Below are 16,065 nucleotides of genomic sequence, written 5' to 3'. Positions count from 1 at the left end.
CGCCAACCGCGAGTGCTCTTTCTGCCCATAAAAACGGCAGTGCACCCGAATTGTAATGACGTCACGGGTTTGAAAGCGAAAATTCCGTACCTACTATGGTTTCCAGGAATGTCTTATTATTCGCCCTGCATTTTTATGTTTTTATATATTTTATATATTATCTACTTTTATGTGTCATATATTTTCTATATGTATTTATAGCGCCCCTTCCGAGCGTTTTTATGATTAAAATATGCGACTTTTGGAAGCGTGGTGCAGGAAGGGCGACTAGGTGTGGCGCTTACCAAGGCGTATCTAACTGGGAGAAGAAAGATGGTTAGTGGACGCTTGACGGCTCAGAAGCAAAACTGGATGATTTTGCCAGCCAGGCCATGAACGTTTGACATCACGTTATTTACACAACGGAGATGTCTACTCTGGAGTAAAGGGCTCGGAAATCCGCGAGCTCCTTTCTGCAGACAAGGTGCACCCACGCTTCCCCGCGTACAGTGGATACCTGCACTGATAAAACGAACTTTCTGGCAGAGACATGCCTGGTCGGGAGGAGAATTGAACAACTTGAGGGATTGGCTAAGTACTGGGCGGCTGGTCCTGTTTTCCTTTTCCCCCTGTGCCTTTGCACCTTCTTTCTTGTTCATTCATTCATTCATTCATTCAGAATTTATTTCAGACAACGAAGAGGTTGTCCAGGGTGACGTGGCAAAAGGCATACATTGCCTGACGAGGCCACGCCACCCGGATGACAGGCGGCACCACTGGCTACACAAAATCAAGAAGAGCATTACATAATAGAACACACTTTCAGTATTTTTACACAATATATTAAGACATTTTTACAAAACACTGGCTTTACAAAACACACACAGCATACATTAACCAGAATTCGACCATAGCAATATTTACAAAACATACACTAGTGATAGGTATACGTTAAGTTTTTTATCTTTAAGGTTCATTTATGAGCATTGCTTTAATTAACATTTTGTATTTACGTATAGACGGGGTAGTGCGTGCAGTATCCAGAATAATAGCGTATTGGTTAATTAAGTCAGGAATTTGCCATCCTAACCTCTGAAAACCATAATTTGTGCGTACACGAGGTGTTTCCATACATTGTTTTCGAAGTTCGTATGTGCTAAGTTTAGTGTGATAGGTGGTTTCGAAGGTTATTTTGTCTAGTTTGTACTGGCGTAATATTTCGAGACATAGTTTGTATGTGTGCAGTTTACTTATTTCTAATATTCCATAAGACCTAAACAAAGGCCGGCAGCTGCGCAATAACTGTATTTTCCGTACAGCTCGTAATGCCCGCTTTTGAACTGCAAGGAGGGAATCTCGATTTGTCTGCGTCGTCGTTAACCACACAAGGGAGAGGTAGCTTAAACGGGAATGTATTAATGAATAGTATATTTGCCGCTTTACGGACGCCGGGAGATAATATCTCAGTTTGTTTAAAATGCCAACCGCCCGACAAAGATCACTGCGAATCTGATCAACATGCGAGTTCCAAGAGAGATTTTCTTGACACAGAACACCTAGAAAACGAATTTGTGAGCACTGTTGCAGCTGAGTGTTTTCAAAGTTTAAGTTTAGGTTGTCAGGAGCTTTTACACCTTTTGCCCTGAAGAGAATTTATTTGGTCTTACTAGCATTTAATTGCATCCTGTTTAGTTTTAACCATGTACTCAAACCAGTCAACCAATAGTTAGCCTTTCTTTCGAGCGCGTAGGGGTCAATACCTGAGAAAAAGACATTTGTGTCATCAGCGTACAACACTAGGTTTTCGCTGCCTGGTATATTCACAACATCATTCAGGTATAAAATAAAGAGTACAGGTCCGAGAATAGATCCCTGAGGCACACCATATTTTATTGTTTTTACATGTGAGGCTGCAGCATTTATGACAGTAAATTGCTCTCTTGACGTTAAATAGTTCTCAATTAAGGTCAACGACACGCTGCGGAATCCGTAAAATGGAAGCTTTCTTATTAGAACATCATGCTGAACGCAGTCGAATGCCTTTCTGAAGTCGAGGAAAATTCCCAGGGTGTGTGCCTTTTCTTCAATGTTGTTTAGAATTTTTTCCTTTATCCCAAGGAGTGCGGTTTCGGCTGATCTATCTTTCCTAAATCCAAATTGCTCATCGCCTATAATATTTTGCGTGGTGAGAAATCGGACGAATCTTTTGTTTATAACCTGTTCGGCTACCTTTGCAAATACTGGTAGTACTGATATGGGCCTATAATTTGTTAGTTCGTTCGCGGGGCCACCCTTGTGCACAACAGTCACTTTGGTCAGTTTCATTTTCTGCGGAAAAACGCCCGTAGATAAAATAATGTTGCAAATGTGTGAGAGTGGGCAACTGATTATTTCACCTACAGCCTTTAGAGGTTTCGGTTTAATTTCGTCTGCTCCTGGAGCACAGCTATTTTTTAGTGCCAGAATAATATCCAGCACATCACGTTCGTCGGTGGGTGCTAAAAACAATGTGTTTGCGGCGTTTGATACAATGAACTGCTCACACGGTAAATTAGCTGATTTCTCATCGCATGATCCGACTGCAATGAAATGGTCATTAAATAAATTTGCGACTTCACTGTCAGTCATAGCATCGTTTTGATACGGAACCTTTTTGTGCTGGATGTTTTTCGAGAGTACCTCCCTCACGGTTTGCCACATTAGCCGTGAGTTACCCGTAATGTCTGCAAACTTAGCTATGTAGTATTCAAATCATGATTTTCTAATATCTGTATTTAATTTGTTTCAAACTTTTTTAAACAGTGTAAAGTCATTTTCATGCTTGGTACTCAGGAATTTTTCAAAGAGCCTGTTTTTTTGTTTGATTCTCATATGCAGTTCATGAGTGATCCAAGGCTTCCTTATCTTTTTTCGTTTTACCCATGGCTCGAGGGGAAAACAGTTCTCGCATGCACCCATAAAGCAGGAAAGAAAAACCTCGTACGCTTTGTTTGCATCTGTTTCCATTAAAATAGTGTCCCACCTTTGATTTGAGAGAAGATATTTGAAATTGCTGATATTTTTTTCAGAGTAATGGTGGATAAAAACTGGTTGCTTATTTGAATTAGGCCTTTTATGAGGTAAAATGCAGTAGTTTGGCAAATGGTCACTTAAATCGCACATCAATACACCCGATTTGACGACGTCAGGGGAAAGCTTGTAATACAAAGGTCTAAAGTACTTTGAGAGGTAGGAGTAATCCTAGTTGGCATTTCTATTAAATTACAGCACGCGTATGACACAAACAGCTCTTGCAGGCGCGAATAGCCGGAGGTATCTGATGAAACATTTAGATTAAAATCGCCAACAAAAGCACACTGTAGTTTTAACTCAAGACTTAGTTCAAACAGTTCTTCCATAGAGTTCAAGAAATGGTTCAAGGATCCAGATGGCGGGCGATAAAACACTCCTAGCAGGATGTCATGAAGTTGTACAACGACACATTCAATGTTTTCATTTACAATATTATACTCTGTGAGTGCATTGTACTTGAAATCTGATCGAATATACATCGCAGTACCACCACCAGGTTTGAAAGCGCGACATACGGATATGCAGCCGTAACCATTAAGAAAAGCACACTCATCATCAGAGGAAAACCACGTTTCAGTGAAGCAAAGAATGTCAAAAGAATGGTTAAGGTCATTTAGGAATAAATCTACCTCATCAAGCTTACTTTTTAAGCTTGTAGCGTTTGAGATGAAACAAAGAAAGTATGTCATTATTTGAGAAAGCAGGTTCACAAGGAAGGACAAAACTTGAGTGCATCATTTTGCACTAAAGAACACAAAGAAACGCCCACATCGTGGGTTGTTACAAGAGCACGTTACTGCAAGTTGATAAGATCTTGCTCACTGCGGATGACGAGACCGGGGTCGCCAGTCTGCTTCCGCAGCAGAACTTTTCCGTTAGCATGCCAAACGTATGTGTAGCCATTCTTTTTTGCCCATTCTTTTGTCGAGGTTAGCAGTGTGCGGGTGAGTCGCGTGATATTTTCGCAGATAAACAAGCTTTTCTCTTTTTGCAGCAAATGACTGTTTGCCAGCCATGAGTCACGGTCCTCTTGCCTCAAAAAGCGTGTGATAATAGCTGGCGTTTTGTCGGCCTTCGCAGGTAGCCTATGCACGGCAGCTATATCCTTCCTCGTTACATGCGGTACATTTAGTTTGGATAACGCACGCGGTGAATTTCTAAATCACAGGTAATGTCTACGCAGTCTCCCGGCCAGGGGAGGTCCCCTTGGTCGGCTTCCCTACCACCTCATGAGATGCCTCTGGAAGCTTTTCAACGCTCCGGCGTCCGCCGCATTCCTGTGGCGCTGGTGCCAATGGATGGTGGTTTTATCAAACTTAACAATCCAGGGCCTGTTCGAGCTGCTCTTCAGGCGGCCACTTCCCTTTATGAGGCAATCACTTAGGTAAGGCAGTTTGGACGTCGCGGGATTCTGTGCCGTTCACCAGACCGGTCGTGCGTAAAGGATCGTCTAAACTGCTCTTCTTTTGGGTCTCTTTCTGTAAAAAGTTTCATTCCGTCTCATCTGGCCTGTACAAAAAGTTTGGTTCGCGGTGTGAACTCTTGCTTGTCTGCAGTTGAGACCCTCGACCTTCTCTCTGCAGCTGGTGTTGTTGCTATCTATCGCTGTCGACGGGACGTGAGCAATGAGCGGGTGCCAACGGAAATGGTTATTGCAACTTTTGCGGGTACTTCCTGCCCCTCAGAAAAAAAAGCATGGCCTCTAATCTTCCGTGTAGATCCCCTTCCGTCTAAGCCACTGCAGTGCAGCAATTCCTGGCGATATGGCCATAGTGCTCGTGGCTCCAAATTTACCTTGCGCTGTTTCAAATCCAGCAATGACCATCCAGCAAATTTATGCTCTGATCAAAACGAGAACTGTTGCCTTTGTGGTGGATCTCACGCTGCAAATTCCATGGATTGTCCTTCTCGGGATCATGAATTGCAAATTCTTGACATAACCGACCGCAAACGCTGTTTGCGGCACGAGGCAATATCAGAAATTAAAGAGAGAGCTCAGGGCTATGCAGGTATGTCAGCCCGTTCAGGAGTGACACTAGATTCGTCTCTCAGGCAATGGCGACTGCTGTGGAAGCCTCTATGGCTAAGATGGTTGACAGGATAGTGTCCACTGTCACAGAGTGCATATCTAATGCTCTGGAAACACAGATTACCGAGGCCATGCAACTTGGAATGGCTTCTGCCATGTCAGCCATGCCTTCGTTAATGACCCCACTCCTTGCCTGAGCAGTCTCAGCCCCAAGAACAAGTAACTGCTCTTTCTCCACTTCCTTGGTCCACTAATTCAGATAATGGTAAAATTATTCATAATGAAGAGATGGTGGATTCGGGTACGCAAATCCTCTAATGCAGTGGATCCCCCATGTCTAACCCTTCTTCTTCACATCCTCAGCCGAAATCAAAGAAGGAACAGATTGGCTCTAAGCCGAAAGAAACTATTTTAGGGCAGGCAGTTGCTGCTGCCCGGATTTCTCAACCATAGGGGTGTTAAGAGTTCTCCAGTGGAACTGTCGGTCACTTATTTCAGCTTCAACAGGCTTGCTGTACTTTATATCTCAACATAATCCAGACCAAATTATTTTACAAGAAACTTGGCTCACACCTGAAAAACACTTCCATTTGCAAAATGATTCTTCATTTCGACAAGATCGTCAGTCAAGAGGAGGAGGCTTACTCATACTAGTTTCTTTTAAATATTTTCACAGGGCTGAGATTACTTTTCAGCCCCTACTATAGACTGTGAGTTATTGGCTTTAGACTTTGAAATTCCAGGGTGCTATCCGTTTTCATTGGTAAATGTTTATTTTTCTTGCGGTGCGCAGGGTACCAGGCTGCTAGATATCCTGCTCTTTAATTGCCAGAAGTCAATTCTCTTGGCCGGTGACTTTAATTTTCATCATGTGTCGTGGGGCTTTAGGACAGATTTCTGTGGCAAGCGCCTTTGGGATTGGGTTACTGATAACCACTTTTCGTATATGAATTCAAGTTCGGCCACATTTCTCCGCGCACAAATTCGATCTGTGTTAGATTTAACTTTCACCAGCCCTTGTGCTCCTGTACTCAATTGGTCGACTGTGGATTGTGGAACATCTAGTGATCACATACCTATCGCTTATGATGTTAATTGCCGCTTAACTGCGGCGTGCTCTCAGCTGAGGTCATATCTAAACTATGACCACTTTCAGTCCACTTTGCGCTCCACTCTTGCTTCAGCGGTTAATTTTGCTGAAGAACATACAGCAAAAGGCGTATGCTTGACCATTCAGGAATGCCGAAAGAAGTTCGCATTTTTGGTACGTACATGAAGAGGGAACACTTCAGCTAGATGGTGGAATGCATATTGCTCGCGGGATTACAGACGCAGAAAGGCTGCATGGAAGAAGCTCCTACACAATCAGTGCCAAAAAAATTGGCAAGATTATAAGTTCATTGCGGCTACTTTTAAACGCACAGTCTCACAAGCGAAAGAAAATTATGAGTCCGAGCATTTTGATTTCCTATCGAAATCAGGAAATCATCGCGCACTATTTCGGATTCTTAAGATCGCGGAAAAAGAGTCCGGTTTCAGAAAATTCACCCTCATGTGTTTTTACCCCGCAAGAAGCAATAGAAACAGTTGATACACTTGCCAAAGGATTAAAGCAGCGCTTCGCCTCTATACTTCCTTTGCGCTCCGCGTTTGTAGCGTCAGTGGACAAGTTTCAGCATTTCCCCCCTATTACCCTTCCCGAGCTTTCCCCGATAGTGTTGAGGCTACCAACTGCTGCTCCTGGCCCTGATAGGGTAACATATAAATGTTAAGGATCCTCTTTGAGGAGTCCCCTACATCGTTATTGCAGCTGGTCTATTTTTCAATCAAACATGCATGGATTCCTCCTCAGTGGAAAATCGCAAAAGTGATCCCTTTACCTAAAAACTATGGTCGTGGCTATTCTCTAGATAATATTAGGCCCATTTCATTGACATCAAACGTGGTTAAGTTAATTGAAAGGGGGATACACCTACGTGTTTCGGAGTGTGTGAACCGTAATAATATCCTTAGTCCCTGTCAAATTGGTTTCCGTCAAAAATGTTCCATATGGATTGCTCACAGCAATCTTGAGAGTCGAATTCGTCTTTCGCGGCACCAATAAATGCATGCTGCATTGATGACATTAGATGTATCCAAAGCTTATGTCAGCGTAGAAAACTATATATTATTGCAAAGATTATATACTCTACAGTTTCCGAATTACTTACTTGCGTAGACATCTGCGTTCTTTGAAAAAGACAGTTTTTTTGTATACTAAATGGTGCGAATTCTGGGAGATATAAACAATCCAGAGCTGTTCCACAAGGGGCAGTCTTGTCGCCTGTGCTCTTTAATATTCTAATGAGCTCCATTCCCAGCCACCAAAACATTCGCACGTTCGTCTATGCGGACGACATTGTATTTTTCACTGCTGCAGCTGACATTCAATCTCTCTTTGTGCGCCTGCAATCGTACCTGAATTTGCTTGAAAGTTGGTTGGGTAGCTTACGTCTCACCTTAAATGTAAACAAGTGCGCTGTACTTGTTTTTCAAATGAAAGATGCTGTTTATCTGTCTCTCAGTTACCAGCGACAAAATATTCCTCAAGTTAAGTCATTAAAATATCTTGGTGTCATTTATGATGACAGCCTCACATGGCGCTCTTACAGTGACCATGTCGCAGCGGAAGGGGCTCGTGCTGTGGGCACATTGTGTAGAATAAGTAATCCCCGGTCTGTAATGCGGAGAGATGCACTTTTGCTGGTGTATGTTTTGTATGTCCGACCAATTTTAGAATTTGGATCTTTTAGCTGTCTTCCGATACGGCTGCTTACAAAATTCCCCCGCTTGTTCTTTTGGAGGGGGAAGGACTCAGGTTGTGCCTTGGCCGCCCCAGATTTGTGGCCAATAACGTGCGTTATCTTGAAGCGCGTATTCCTCCTTTATCATCTAGATTTCAATTGCTAACTGTTCAGACGTGCCTAAGGATATATGAATCAGATTTACACCACTCCTTGTCTGTTTTTTGTTGCCAGCCGACTTCCTTTCTTGGAGTCGTCCACTGGCCTAGATTTCACGCCCCGCAGGTAGTTATGGTACAAAATTTGCTTGAACCTTTAAATGTTCTTTTGTCTAACATCCTTGCGACAAAATACAGTGGGTACTCTGTAGAAATTGTCTGTGATGGCATTTTACCGAAAAGCGCTAAACATTTACCACCCCGCATTTTAAATGCATTATTAGAAGACCATTTACAAAGCCTACCTATTAGCTTAAGGATAGCTACTGGCGCCTCCCAATGTGATGAAAAGGCAGGGGCGGGAATATATTGCCCGCTTCTAGATTGGTCTTTTTCTGTGCGGCTTCCCGACTACACCCCAATTTTCCAAGCGGAGTTTCTGGCGGTGGTGCTTGCTCTTCGCAAACTAAAGGCAGCTTTCTCTTCAGTGGCTGTCATTGCAGACTCTCTTTGTGTTCGTCCCTTGCTTCGCCTGTAGATTCGCCAATTCTAAACACCTTCCATTCATTAGTCGCTCCGCATTTGAGCCTTGTTCACATGATATGGGTGCAAGGTTAAGAATTTGTTAAGAATGACAACTGGATCTCTTTTAAGATCTGATGATTTCCTGCACCTGCGGTATTCGTTGAGCAGGAAATCATGCCATTCACGGCAGGTTAAGGTATCTCTATCAAGGCTCGATCCGCTGCCGGATCTCACCCTTAAATTTTTATTTGCTCAGGTCGGGGTTGGCGCTTAATCCCGTCTGCGTATTTTGTGGTGAGAACAAAACCATAGACCATTTTTTGTTGTTTTGTCGCCGGTACACCATGACGGTTTTTAGAGAAACCTCTACAACAGATTGGCCTTTGTTTAAACAGCCCAGTCTTATTGTCGTTTGGAGCCACCATAATTGGCTACAGCCACAAGTTTGTTTTTTTCTGCCGTGCAAAACTTGCAATGGAATCAAGACAGCTACTTTCTTAAAGAAATTTTTTTTAATTTTTTCAATATTATTTTTATTCTTACCATTATCATTATCATTTAACTACTTGGTCATAAACATCAGTCTCGATCTCCTGCGTGCGTTATGCATTTCCCGTTTAATTTCGCTGTTTCTTTTTGTTTACTTCTTCCGTCCTTACCATTCATTTTAATTTCGTCCAGGCATTATTTACCTCAAAAGCTCTCTGTGACCCCCAACTCTTGGCCAATCCCGCTATGTGGGCATGTGCCATATTATGTGGATAACAACAACAACAACGTCTCTGCAGTTTTTTGGTAATTTGTGCCATAATCAGGGAGGCGCCGCTCCCTTTTTGCCACGGCGATGGAAGTGGAGGCTGCTGGGCCTCTATTGGAACCCGGTGGGTCGGCAGCAGCCGCCCAGAGGAAACGCCTGCACCGCCAGAGTGACTCTAGCAGCCAGGGCACTGTTGTGTACTCGGTGCCAAGTGAAGACTCCTCGTCCTCTGCCGACGAGGGTTTCATACCGGTTGTTGGCAAGAAGGCCAAGCGCAGACTGCGTAGACAAGCCGAATCGTCCTCATCGAGCACGTCAACGGTGTCCTCACCAAGAACGCCAACGATCATCACGGCGCGAAATTCCTCGGCGCATACAGCCTCGTTTGTGCCGTTGAACTCAGCGGACAACTTGAACCTCCTGAACAGGCAAGCCATCTCTATTTATCTGGAAAGCCGTGTATCGGGAGGCAATAAAGATGTCAGAATAAACCCGTTCAAAAACGTCATTGCCATTGATGTGGTGGAGCGAAGTGCACTAGAGAGTTTAACCGCAGTCACCAAAATCGGCAACATCAGCATTCGCCCCCTTATTCTCCAGGACAGCGGCACTACGGCTGGCGTAATCTACAACGTCGATATCGCCATCTGTGACTCAGATTTACTCATGTTTATCAAGCCGGCAACCAACGGCATTTCCATCATTCAAGTTCAGCGGTTAGGAAGATCTACATGCATCAAGCTGACCTTCAAGGGTGACTGCATACCATCGTGAAGGTTGGACACCTTCGTCATCCAGTTCGACCTTTTGTGCCTAATCTACTTCAATGCAGGAAGTGCATGAGGATCGGCCACGTGGCGTCGTCTGCATCAACTCCATCGTGTGCCCGCGATGCTCCGAGTAACACAGCGGTGACGTTTGCCGCGCGACTACCTTGAAGTGTGCCAACTGACACGACCCTCATGACTCTTCCTCGAAAAACTGCTCCCGTCTAAAGACCGAGCGGGCGGTACTGAAGCAAATGGTGCTAGACCATTCTACGCACCAAGAAGCCGCCGGAAAGGTGCGACGACGTCGTTCGCGCCGCCGAAGGTCGTCAATGAAAGCAGTCACATTTGAGAAGAATGCCCCAAACGCAACTGCAGCTTGTCCGCCTCCACCAAAAACCGTACCAAATCAAGGGAGCCCGGCGCTTGGGGAGGCTGAACTTGCTGCCTCAGATGCAACTTGGCCACCGCTGCCAAAGCCTTCTACGCCTACTGTGTCAGGGATGTTGGCGCCCTCAGGGCAGTGTGCAGCGCCTACGACTGATCCAGCCAACATGCACGATCAAGACCATGACCCAGGTACGCAAGTGATTGCAATGCTAACGTCACTAATGAATGCCGTGCGTGCTCTGCTTTCCAGCCTACGCACGCCAGCAGCAAGTAGCGCGCTTCAAGTGCTGGACGCGCTACATCCAGTTCTTGCGGCTGTACAGTAGAAGGCATCATGGCTCCTTCGGACCTGTCTTTTCAAAAGAAAGTCAAGCAAGCTTTAATTTTCCAATGGAATGCTCGTGGACTCCAGTCCCGAATTTCTGATTTGCGGCACTACGTCTACGAGAATTACTTCCCCATTGTTGTGATTTGTGAACCGAAGATCCCGGCAATTTTGCGAATATCCGGTTACGAGGAATGTGCATCACCCACGCGCAACAGATCCAGCAAAGCCATCATCCACATTCGACGTTGACTTACATATTCGCAACATTCAGTTCCTCCGATTGAAGACAATCAGTACGTTTGCCTGACAGTGAAGAGCAGAGACCTGACGTTTACTCTACTGGCGGTGTACTTGGCGCCATCAAGTCGTTTTGACGCCAGAGGGTTGAGTGGTTTGATGGCAGCTACACCTGCTCTGTGGATCATTATGGGTGACTTCAATGCTCATCACATCAGGTAGAAAGGCGTTAGGATGGACGTTAGGGGAAGATAGCTTGTGTCCTTCGCCTCTGACCATGACCTCCAGTGCCTTACTGACGGAAGCCCGACCTATATTCGAGGGGTGACTTATAGCAGCTGCTTGGTCTTGACTTTCGTTTCACAGTGCCTTATTAAAAGCGTCCGGTGGTTTTCCGATATAGAAACCAATGGCAGCGACCATATCCCAACCTATCTGATAATTACCGGCCATTCCGCATTTTCCCTAGCCACGTGTAGGAGGCGCATTGACTGGACAGTTTTTAAATTACCTATGGAGGCTGCTTGCACACAGGGGTTCTCTCCCGGTCTTGAACAAAAAATTAAGGAGGCCATAGAACACGCCACCTCCCCCTTTAACCCTGTCGCTAACTACACCGATTTTGACTTCGAATTGCTGCGACTGCGATTACAACGGCGCAGGGCAGAGCGCAGATACCGACGCACAAAGTCGCGCCTAGACCTGAGAGATGCTAGGCGCATTCAGAAGAAGATTCAGCGCAGAATTCAGGCACTGCAAACACAACGCTGGAGGACATTTTGCCAAACACTTGATCCACGGAAGCCTTTTTCACGCGTTTCGAGTGTAATTCGGGGTCTTCGCACGTCCCCTCAACAGCGCTACCCGTTCAAATCCGTCGCGCTCCACCAAAGTGTGTTGAGGTAGCCGAAGATTTCTGCGCAAGAATAACAGGCCCTCCAAATCCAGGCGCAACGCTGCACTGCAACAATGTTCCACCCTCACGGGATTCTCGGATGGATGCACTATTCTCCATGGAAGAACTTGATGCTGCTCTGGCTTGTTGTAGAAGGTCATCATCACCAGGGCCCGATGGTGTGACGTACTCCGTAGTTGTCAACCTTGACCAAGAGGCTCGACAGGCTCTTTTGGACACTCATAACAAGTCATGGACTGCTGGCAAAGTTCCTCATGACTGGAAGCCCAGTCGTCTGGTTCCACTTCTTAAACCGGGGAAATCACCGCTCGACCTTTCATCATACCGTCCAACTGCACTCGCCAGCTGCGTCGGCAAAGGCATGGAAAAAATGCTGCTCACACGCGTGGAATGGTACTTGGAGTGATATCAGATTTATCCAACCTTCATGTCTGGGTTCCGGCGGGGCCTCTCTTCTATCGACAACGTGGTTGACCTTGTAACGTCGGTGCAACACAGCAAAAGTTTGTAAAGATTGACCGTCGAATTGTTTTTGGATATCAAGGGCGCGTACGACAACATAACGCATCCGGCAATTTTGGACGCAATGGAAGCTGCTGAGATCGGAGGCCGCACGTTCAGCTGGATACGCAGCTATTTATCAGAGAGGTCGTTTTTTGTCCTGACTGCGGACTGACCAACGTCCTTACACTGAAATTCGCGCGGAGTCCCTCAGGGTGGAGTGCTGAGCCCAGTTCTCTTCAACTTTGCTCCCATCGGCCTGGTCGACGTACTGCCACAATCTGCTCAGATCTCTACATATGCAGATGATATCTGTATTTGGGCATCAGGGGTGACCCGTCCTAAAGGTCGTGCAAGACTTCAAAAGGCGGCATCGATATTGACATCTTATTTTCGCTTGCAGGGCCTGAAAATTACGACCGAAAAGTGTTCACTTGTGGCGTTCACACGCAAAACAATGTCACGTTACACCATTCGCATCAATGGCGAAGCCGTCCCTTCGAGAGAAGCCATAGCTTCCTGGGTGTTGTCATCGACAGGAACCTCTCGTGGAGTCCACATATCTACGACATGAGAAAGAGACTAATTGCGATTGTCGACGTCCTCTCCAGGAGTTCTTCGGGGGAAAGTCCTGGGGCGCATCAGTGCGCTCGATGCTACAACGGTACCGTTCCCTATTTCTGGGCTACATGCGGCACAGTCTTCCGATATTCAGTTCCATTAGAAAGACAAATATCAAGACTTCAAAGTGTGCAAGTGCAAGCTCTCCGTATCTGCCTTGGACAGCCTAAATGTGCATCAACAGCAGCAACTTTTCTTGTTGCCAGGGAACATCCTGTTACTACATACATTGCTGTTCACACCATGAGAACACATATTCGGCACCTCACACGGGTTCCCTGTCATCACCTCGCAACACTCAATAATTAGGCCGCGTACTGCATTCGCCACAGTCATGAAGCTCATCGTGCATATCTTCCATTGGAGTTCACCCCTGCGTCAAGACCGTGTTCACCCTTATGGAGTCCTCATGAACCTCGGGTTCACCTCTATATTATTGGCATTACGAAGAAAGCTGGTGTATCAGTGCCCGCTCTGAAACAACTGACATTTAATCACCTGCATTCTTACCACCGTCACCGCATACATGTTTACACAGATGGATCAGTTCACTCGACCAGTTCTGCGGGGTCGGTGGTGATACCGGCCAGATCCATCTTCATGAAAGTGAATATCACCTATCCAACGTCTTCAACTGGTCCGGAATTCGCAGCCTTACGGGCTGCTGTGGAGTTCATCAGTCAAGAACCTCCACATGACTGGACGGTTTTCACCGACTCTAAAGCAGCCCTTCAGCCCTGCAAGCTGCGCTACGCCGCGGGTCGCAGGAACAACTTGTTGCTGAGATCCATATACTGTACCACGGCACCGTATCCAAAGGTCATGACATCATTTTTCAATGGCTGCCAGGACACTGTGGTAATCACCAGGCCCATGCGGCTGTGCGTTCTGCTCACAACGACGGACTTCCAGTGAGGGTCCCAATATCAAGACCTGACGCTGCGTGTGGGCTTCGCCCTTTGGCGCTGGAGCTCACACTTTCAGCGTGGAACACGGGAGAGTTTTGCAACCTCCGCCTCAAGGCACTGGACCCTGGACTGCGCTTTCGTCTTCCACGTAACTTAGCACGTCGCGAAGCAACATTGTTATGCCGTTTATGGATCGGGGTTGCTTTTACCAACCACTATGCTTTCCGGATGGGGATGGCCGACAGTCCTGCCAGTGAAAGCTGTGGTTGTGAGGAGACCATCGGTCATCTTCTCTGTGAGTGTCCAGCATTTGCGAGTGCAAGACATACACTGTGTTGTGCCCTGGACCGCCTCGACCCTCGCACATTAACAGAGAAAAAGATCCGCGGTCCGTGGTCACAGCAGTCGACTGCCCTCAAGGCATACAAGGCACTCTTTGCCTACTTGAAAGCGACTGGATTGAGTGACAAATTGTGACAGCGTTGTGCGTGTGTGTGTGTTATGCCTTTTTGCCCTTCTGTCTTCCTCCTTTTAGTCCCCTAATTCCCCTTCCCCAGTGCAGGGTAGCCAACCGGAACCCCTTTCTGGTTAACATCCCTGCCTTTCCGTCCTCCTCTTTATCTATCTATCTATCTATCTATCTATCTATCTATCTATCTATCTATCTATCTATCTATCTATCTATCTATCTATCTATCTATCTATCTATCTATCTATCTATCTATCTATCTATCTATCTATCTATCTATCTATCTATCTATCTATCTATCTATCTATCTATCTATCTATCTATCTATCTATCTATCTATCTATCTATCTATCTATCTATCTATCTATCTATCTATCTATCTATCTATCTATCTATCTATCTATCTATCTATCTATCTATCTATCTATCTATCTATCTATCTATCTATCTATCTATCTATCTATCTATCTATCTATCTATCTATCTATCTATCTATCTATCTATCTATCTATCTATCTATCTATCTATCTATCTATCTATCTATCTATCTATCTATCTATCTATCTATCTATCTATCTATCTATCTATCTATCTATCTATCTATCTATCTATCTATCTATCTATCTATCTATCTATCTGTTTTGAATAGGGAGCCACTTCCTGTCTTTTGACACTAACATTGCATTATTGTGTGGCTGCCTAGAGGAGAAAGGGGGGATATTGGGTGTGGTCTTGCGTCCCCTTTCTTTTCCGCACCACAAGCTCGAGCAAAACAGAAAAGCAGAAATCCTTTCCGAACAGAGCCCAAGCAAGAAAAAGGAAAGAAAGAGCTCAAGTCCATCCAGGTTGAGTAAAAACCTGCGCGCACGAGCACAGACAACCGAGAGGTTGGTGGTGTAGTGTAGTAGTGCCAAAATATCCTGACGCCAGATGGAGCCACGTCACGCTAGTTAAATTTGGCGCGAATTTCAAATTCAAGCTGAAAATACAGACAGAACTTTCAGAGCCTGTAAAACGCCAACACTAAGCTCGACATTGATGAAAACTGCAGCATGACAATCAAGAAAAACAAAGGGGAGGAAATGCTGCGGACGGAATTCTGATATTTCGCTTAGTTTTTTCAAGAGATGACATGAAAGACCGACACATCTAAAAGTGCAATTTTTCTGAATATTTTCCTCTGATTTCCAAATATTCTCAAGCTGCAAATGCACGGCTTTTCCCTCCGCCTCCTTCCACTTCTTTATGGAAGATAAAATATGCATGCATGCATGCATGCATGCATGCATGCATGCATGCATGCATGTATGTATGTATGTATGTATGTATGTATGTATGTATGTATGTATGTATGTATGTATGTATGTATGTATGTATGTATGTATGTATGTATGTATGTATGTATGTATGTATGTATGTATGTATGTATGTATGTATGTATTATGGCTGCCACTTCGGATGGAAGGCCATTCCAGTCGTTGGCTGTTATAAGCAAGAAAGACTGCTGATATGTTACAGTGCGAGATTGCTTGGGGTAGACGGCATTAGGGTGGGAGTTACAGGGCATCAGATGAGCGCGTGTGATACGGGGAGGATCGTGGTTAAAGGTATGATAAAATCTATGA

Source organism: Amblyomma americanum, chromosome 7, assembly GCF_052857255.1.
Source record: "Amblyomma americanum isolate KBUSLIRL-KWMA chromosome 7, ASM5285725v1, whole genome shotgun sequence".
In the NCBI taxonomy this organism is placed as follows: Eukaryota; Metazoa; Arthropoda; class Arachnida; order Ixodida; family Ixodidae; genus Amblyomma; species Amblyomma americanum.
The sequence above is the reverse complement of the archived record's forward strand: the minus strand, read 5'-3'. Positions refer to the sequence as shown.